Here is a 7,909-nt window from a genome sequence, read left to right as displayed (position 1 = left end):
AACTCTAGGAGAGAGAGAAGAAACTTTCTTAGCCAAATTGGGTAAATTTTCTTGTCCCGTTTTTAGTAATTTTGATATTTTTGAAACCGGGCTAGCTTAATCTATCTATTTGGGGGATCAATTTGAAGAGTTATCAAAGTATAGAAATTAGGTCATGGATGTATATGCTGAAAATTAGAAATTTATGGTAGAAAATGAAAGGTTATTGATAGATAAACAACTTTTACAAAGTGATTTTAGATGAAAACATGATTTAGAGACTAAAATGTAAAGTTGTGAAAATTGATGAAAAATTTTGAAATTTATAGAAAATATGTGCTGCAAATTCTATATTGAAATTTCAGTTAGGCTTGGAATAGGGAGTAAATTGCATAAATTTCATTTTTCGAGCCTAGGGACAAAATGAGAATTTATGGAAAAGTTAGGGGCAAAATGGTAATTTTTCCTAGTATATAAATTGAGTCGACTTGAATATGAAATGTGATAAATTGATATAAAATTTACTCGTATAGATCCAAATATACCAAATTCAGAGCCAAAATGAGGAAAGTGGAAAATGTCGGATTAGTAGATTTTATGTACACGAACATTGTCGAGGTAAGTTCGTGTAACTAAATTGTGTATATTTATATGCTTGAATTAAATGTTGTGTTTGTGAATTGTATAAATATCATATATATATGACATTGAAAATATATATCTGACAAAGCCCGATCAATAATAATGTCGATAAATGATGAATGATAAAAATGTTACTTATATGCTTGAAATGAATGTCGAATGTGTTTACTTGATCTATATGAATGTTATGAATGTATGAAATAATCACATGCCCAATAATGCTTGAAAAATGTTTAAATCCCAGTTGAATAAATGGAAAATCAATGGATATGCGATTTCTCGAAATGAATGAGGTTCTGCATTTGTTGCTGACGGGATTTAGCTCAGACGAGTAATCCTATTGACCTCATTACAGAAAGGATTTAGCCCAGACGAGTAATCTTGATATAGATCCTCTCGAGCATATGTCATGGATAGGATTTAGCCCTGACGGGTAATCCAGATCAAGCTCCTTAGAGCATATGTCATAAAAAGGATTTAGCCTGGACCGGTAATCTTGTTGTATACATGTGTGGCTCGAGAGTGTACACTCTAAAATAGTGTCTTATGGGTACCATTGAATATGAATTGACAGATCCTGATTTGTACACCTTGAGTTTACTACCTGTGTATCTATCGATATTTCAATAAATTCAACGGGTGATAATTCGGACATGAGAAGATATGAATAATAAAATAAGTTATTACACATATCCGTCTGAAATACAAGAAAATGATGATACATGAAAAGTTATATATGAAAGTATGTGATGATGATATTTGTACATGAAAATTATTTGATAAGAATGTTCATCCTTGATTATAGACTTGTACACCTTGAGTGTACTACTACTTGTGTGACCTTGATATTTCGAATGATATGAGTAAAGTTCTGACATGAAATAATCTAAACTTGAGATGAACTATTATGAAATTATACTTGTAATATAAAGAGATGATTTATACATATTAAATGAATACATGTTGTGGAAAGCATATGTGCACGGAAACTTGATTGTTGTTGAGCCCATTAATGTTTTGATGTTATTATGGAATATATGACTAACAAGGGCAATGAGGATGTGTGTAGGGCTTGAGATCAAATTGATTGAATATGCCTTACATAGTTACCTCAAAATAAAATGAAGTGTAAGTTAAGTACCATATTATACGAACTTACTAAGCATTTTATGCTTACTTAGTTTTATTTCCCTGTTTTAGAGTAAATCGGAAGCTTGTTGGATTGGAAGCTTGGTAGAGATCACTCACACTATCCATCGGGCGGCCTTGTCGGTATAATTTGGTAAATCAATTATGGTTATAATGGCATGTATAGGTTATATCGGCCATATTGGCATGTAAATGTAAATGATTATTGTAATCTAGCCATTGGAATGGCTAGTGATGATTATGTTTTGGTATATATATATGTATGTATTAAGTTTATTCTATGGAGATAACATAAGTGTTTATTATTGATTGATTCAGAAAGGTTAAATGAGTATGCTTATAAAAGGTAAGATTAAAAGTATGAATGCATGCAACACTATATCACATTAGATGTTATAAATTGCTTGAATTCAATGCTTGGATTAGTTGGTGTTTGGATATAAGTTTGGTGCAAGAACTTAGTAAAAAAATTGGGTGAGAAATGAAACTAGAAATGGCTTTATTTTGTCCACATGGATAGACACACAAGCGTGTGTCTAGACCGTATGTGATACACGGCCTGGTACATGGGTGTGTGGTTAGGCGTGTGGTACATGAGCTTTATTTTGTAGTTGTACAAATATATATATTTATAAGTGTATTGTTTTATTTTTTTTTTTACTTGTAAAATTTTACATGTTTATATTAAATTTGATAATTTCATATATTCATGTTATTTTAATTATTTTTCTCATATGATTTTTGTATGTCTCAATCTATTTAATTTTATATAGTTTATCATAATAACCTAATCCTTTTAACTCTAAAATCATTTATTTAGAAATTGCATCACTACATCTATACTATATTAATTATCAAATAAATGAAACAATGAATTCGTATTAAATGGCTGTCTCTTATGAGCTGTCCGGTGACCATGCATGGATTACAGCTGAAAATAGTTTCTAAGCAAATTCTACCTAATTAATTAGTTTAATAATCTGTCACTAATACAACAAAATAAACAAAGATTGAAAAATAAACAAAGATTGTCGTGAGATTAGTACGTAGTATTACTATTAATTAAGATCTCAATTTGTTGATTGGTAAGGATATGTTCTTCTACGGAAATGGTACCTAGGACTATTAAGTGCCTCTTTGAATAGCCCATTTACCTAAGCAAGTGTTATATCGTAATAATACTTTTTTTGGTGAACTAAAATAGTAATGCAAAGTTCGAACGCTAAACACGACTAACATGACTCGAACTTAAAACACATTTAGGATGATGAGCATCCTTAATCATCAAGCCATCACATGAGATTGATATCGTAATAATACATTAAATTCCTTTTAATAATTAATCATAAAAAAAAATTTACTTGTTTAGTTTTCCTATGTTGTAAGAAACTTAAATTGCATACAATAAATGCCGTATTGATGCCTTCCTTGGTTGCGTATAAAGCAAATTGAAAGTTTATTTAATTATTAAAATTTGTTGTATTTATATTTGAGAAAATAAGGAATTAATCTTTCATGTGGCTCTAACAATCCTAGCAACAGCTTTCATGCAAACACGCGCACGGTGGGCGACACGGGGAAACCTGACCTGGCTTTGTCTGCTCCGTTTCCCTACAACGTCGCCTTCCGTAATCCTATGCCATCCCTTTCTGCCCCCACTTTTCTTTGACCTTTGTACTCCAAATTCATTTCTCCACCGTCAGATCGTCATTTCAGATTTTGTTTAATTCGATGGTACAATTTTGATGGGTTTTGTATTTATAATTTTATTTGTAAATTAAGAGAAATGTATAATAAAATAGTTGGAATATTTATGATTCACATCTTCTAAGAGTATTTTATTTAGAGATTTCTTAAACCTGAATCAGATGAAAGCATTTGTGGATAGTGACATGAGGTGGTGCATTATTATTAATTTCTCCAACACTAATCATTTTCCAAATAAAAATTAAAAAGTAAACTAAAATATTTGAGGCATTACATGAGTTTAAATCAGATTTAACCAAAACAATTAAATTCTAAAACTAGAAAAAAAAACGTTTTCTAAAAATACTAAACAAAGAAGAGTAAAACTTAATATATATATATATATATATAAATAGAACAAAATAAAAGATGTATTGTCTTATGTTTATTAATCAAGTGAAACAAACCCCACCTAACCTTACGATTCTCTTCTCCAAACTCGTACCTTATCACATACTTTCAAAAAAGTAAAATATTTTCCATAATAATAATATTTTAAAAAACTTAATTAATTGTGAAAAATTAAAAAAGAAAGCAACTTGTGTTTTTTTTTTTATTATATATGAATAGTGTTGTCCAATAATACCCAATCCCTTGTGAACAAATCCACAAATGGAGTTGACCAACACACGTGGGAAGCTAACCGAAGATGTTCCGGGCAGCAGACAAGGTTGGGGCAAATGTAGGACAGGAGAAACAAATTGAACACAACACACTCTCTGTCAGCAAAGTCAGTGGTTGGATCTGCCCACGTGCGCTTGTCCAGGTGGTGGTCCCCGCTCTGTCCTAACCTAACTGACGGCCCTGATTTCATCATTTGGGTTTTCCAATTCTCCATTCACCAGGGTCTCCAAAGATTCTACTCATCTTCATTAGCTTTTAATCTTAGTTAACCATGCTCATTTTTTGGGGGGAATCTCAATTTTTCGTGACGTCCTTGTAATTTTTGGTTAACTCATATATCATCTCTACTTGATGCAAGCAATGAAGTGATTAGAATGGTGATGATTTAATTTGTCTAAAAAAAAAGGTCAACTGGATTAAAAAGATCCTGGAAATAAGAGCTTTGAAGTTTGAACGTGCGGATGAGGAGGGAGGGGAGCACGTTGTGGTAGTGGAAGGACCAAGGATGAAGGACCCATCTTTTCATGATTTCTTATATTGCAATTCAATTAACCTTCATTAATCCCATTTGTTTAATGTTTTCAAAGTTGTTCCATGCGAGTTACGACCATTCTCTCTCTCTTTTATTTAATTTAATATAAATTTATTGTTTTTTCTTTTCAAAAATATAGTGTGATATATAAAATTAAGATAAGATATGGTTAAATTGAATATAATGAATTGGCAAACTAAAATATAAATGTAGCAGAAAGTAGATATTGGGAAGGCATCCTGTATATTTGTTTCATCTCTCTGTCCCATAACTTTTGTCTTATATTTCGTACTGCATGTAAAGGGCAGCCAGTTGAATCTCATAACTTATTATATTTATAATTTCATTATTTATTTGTATGCATATGGTCACCCTATTTTTTATAACATTTTTAGATATAAATACAAAAATAAATTAAATGTGTTTTATTAAACAAAACTAATAATTCCAACAAGCTATTGATTCGGTGGGATATAATTTGTACGGATATCAAATTTTAGATCAAATAATTTAAATCAAATATAAAACCAATATTTAACTAAAATATAATTAAATTTAATACGTAAAAACTATTTAAAATAATATACAAATTTATAACTATATAAGAAATTAAAACTAGAGACTATTTATATATTTAAACTTAAATTTTAATTGCTATATAATTCTAATATTAATTAAGTTATAATTAATATGTTTAAAATTTTATTCAAGTAATTACTCTATTTATTATAATTATAGTTATCACATTTTTTCTATATTTTATGTTTAGAGTTCTTTTTAACTAATAACTTTAATTTTGTTATGAATATCTTATTAAGTGGATGTTCATCATGATCAAAATAAAGTTTTGATGTACTTTAAATTCTAATAGTTATTAGAATTAGATTTTTACTTCTTTTATGCTTCTTATGCCTATAAATAGAGACTACGATGAAACACTATAATCATCCCTTTGATTAATAAAGTACATTCTCTAATATTATTTTTATATTTTCTTTATTCTTTATTCTCTCCATCTTTCTTTATTTTATAGCACGATATTACTCAAAGTGATAGTTCATTTTATCAATGATCAAATTTATCTTTCATGATTTTTAATATTTTTTATGGCAAGATGCAAAGTTTTTATAAGAAGTTTCTTTTATTTAATGTTTCATATTTGATTATTATTTTAATCATTCTTTCATTATCGTTATCATTGTTTTGATTAATTTATTTTATTTTTGTTCTTAAAGATGGTGAAAGATTTGATACCATTATCTATATGAAATAGAGAAGTAAGATTCACTCTCAAAGTTTGTTTTTGATATTTGCTTGGGGATGATCTCTTTCTCTTCATTAAAAAGATGTTTATAAGCACTACTTCTCATCCATGGAAATGTAAGTCAATTTAATCAATTTCTTTTGAAATTTGATTTGATTTCTATTAAAAATTCAATTTATATAATTCACTATCTGTATATCTATGAATTTATAAAACCTTTCACGCATTTACTTATTGAGATTTTTATGTGGAGATAAATATTTTAATAGAATTTATTGGTTTAATTTTGATTTTGATTAAGATATATGATTATTACGGAATGTGAGTAAAAGTACTTGTCATGAACTTTGAGATATTCACCCTCTATGATAATTTCATATCATTGTAAAATTTAAGATGAAATTATGTCATAAGAGGTGGAGATTAAAAATGTTTATACTTAAACTTTTATAGCTATAAAGTTATTTTAATTTGACATTATAATATTTTGTATTTTGTTGTGGTATGATATATAAAATATATATTATCTAACCACAACGATTTATTAGTGACATGAATTTATTATTTGTTACGTTTAATATATGTTTTATTTATACCTATTCATTTTGTTTTATATGAATAAATAAAATTTATTTAAAATAAATTAAACATCCATAAAGGTTATATAATAAAATGATTATATGCTCCTAAAGAGCTAACATTGCATCAAATTGTAAAAAGCTCTTTAAGAGCCTATATTTTAGCTCCGTTGTGATGCAAAATTTTATAAAATATAATATTGCTTTTCAGATTAAGAAGATATATGTTGAATAAAACCTTCTTGTGTTTTACACTAAAACCATATATATAAATAACATGAGATACTCGTGTATTTATATTATATATATTCCCCGAAGGAATACATTACATTATGATTGAAATATCTAATGTGCTCCCGCAGTAGCAATATTGTGAAAATGACTTTAACAGTATTTTCGAATGATCTCATACATTCTAGTGGTTAAGCAAAATAATAAGTTACTAATGAAAAACTATGAAATTCTTCCTACTAGTTTTGCTTCATTTCCTGAAGTGAATGTAGCAGTACATAACAATTATGAAAAATGAAAATATAGAGATCATCATTGTTGTTGCAATTGAGGACGTGATTGGAGACTAATCGTGACAACATGAATAGATAGATTTTGATTTGAAATCCACACATGTTTTGCGATAGTGATTATAAAATAAAGAATCAATGGAGGCATTTAGAAGTCTATATTACTAGAGTTATAGCATTCCTTGAAGTGAATGCAAATATAAAGAAAATAAAAGATATAATCATAAACCACTAAAAGTGGGAACATAGTAATAAATAAGAGAACAATAAGAGTTCTTAAGATAACTCTTCAAAGGGTAAAGATAACTTATGTTATCAATGTGATATGATTATTGGCCACATGTGTGGCATATGCCCAAATATTTTGTTTTGTTAATATTCTTTGAAGAAGGATATAAGAATGTAATAATGAATTCTATCATTATAAATAGAAAATATTTATCTTATTTGGTACTAAAACAAACAAATATTATTCCAATATTTGATAGTACAAAATTAGTTGAAAGCTCGGAAGAGCTAATATATTAATATCTAAAAAGCACAAAATTTGTTATTCCCTGAAACGAATATTGCATATAATTATTTGGAAATTATATTTAATGACTTGGTGACATTATAGACTTCATATTGATTTAGACATTTCCAGTAGTAAATGTCACAATAGTACTTATATGTGGATACAAATTAAAAGGAATGATAATAAAATTATCAATTTGTTACAAATTATTACAATTGAAACACATGTTAAAGTAAACCAGAAGTTTACTAATAGAAATGTGTTTACTACTTGGCGTGACCAGTTAGATCATCTTGGATCGTATATGATGCGAAAATTAATTGAGAATTCATATAGACATCCATTAAAGAACCAGAA

This window comes from Gossypium arboreum, chromosome 2 (genome assembly GCF_025698485.1).
Source record: "Gossypium arboreum isolate Shixiya-1 chromosome 2, ASM2569848v2, whole genome shotgun sequence".
NCBI lineage: Eukaryota > Viridiplantae > Streptophyta > Magnoliopsida > Malvales > Malvaceae > Gossypium > Gossypium arboreum.
The sequence above is the reverse complement of the archived record's forward strand: the minus strand, read 5'-3'. Positions refer to the sequence as shown.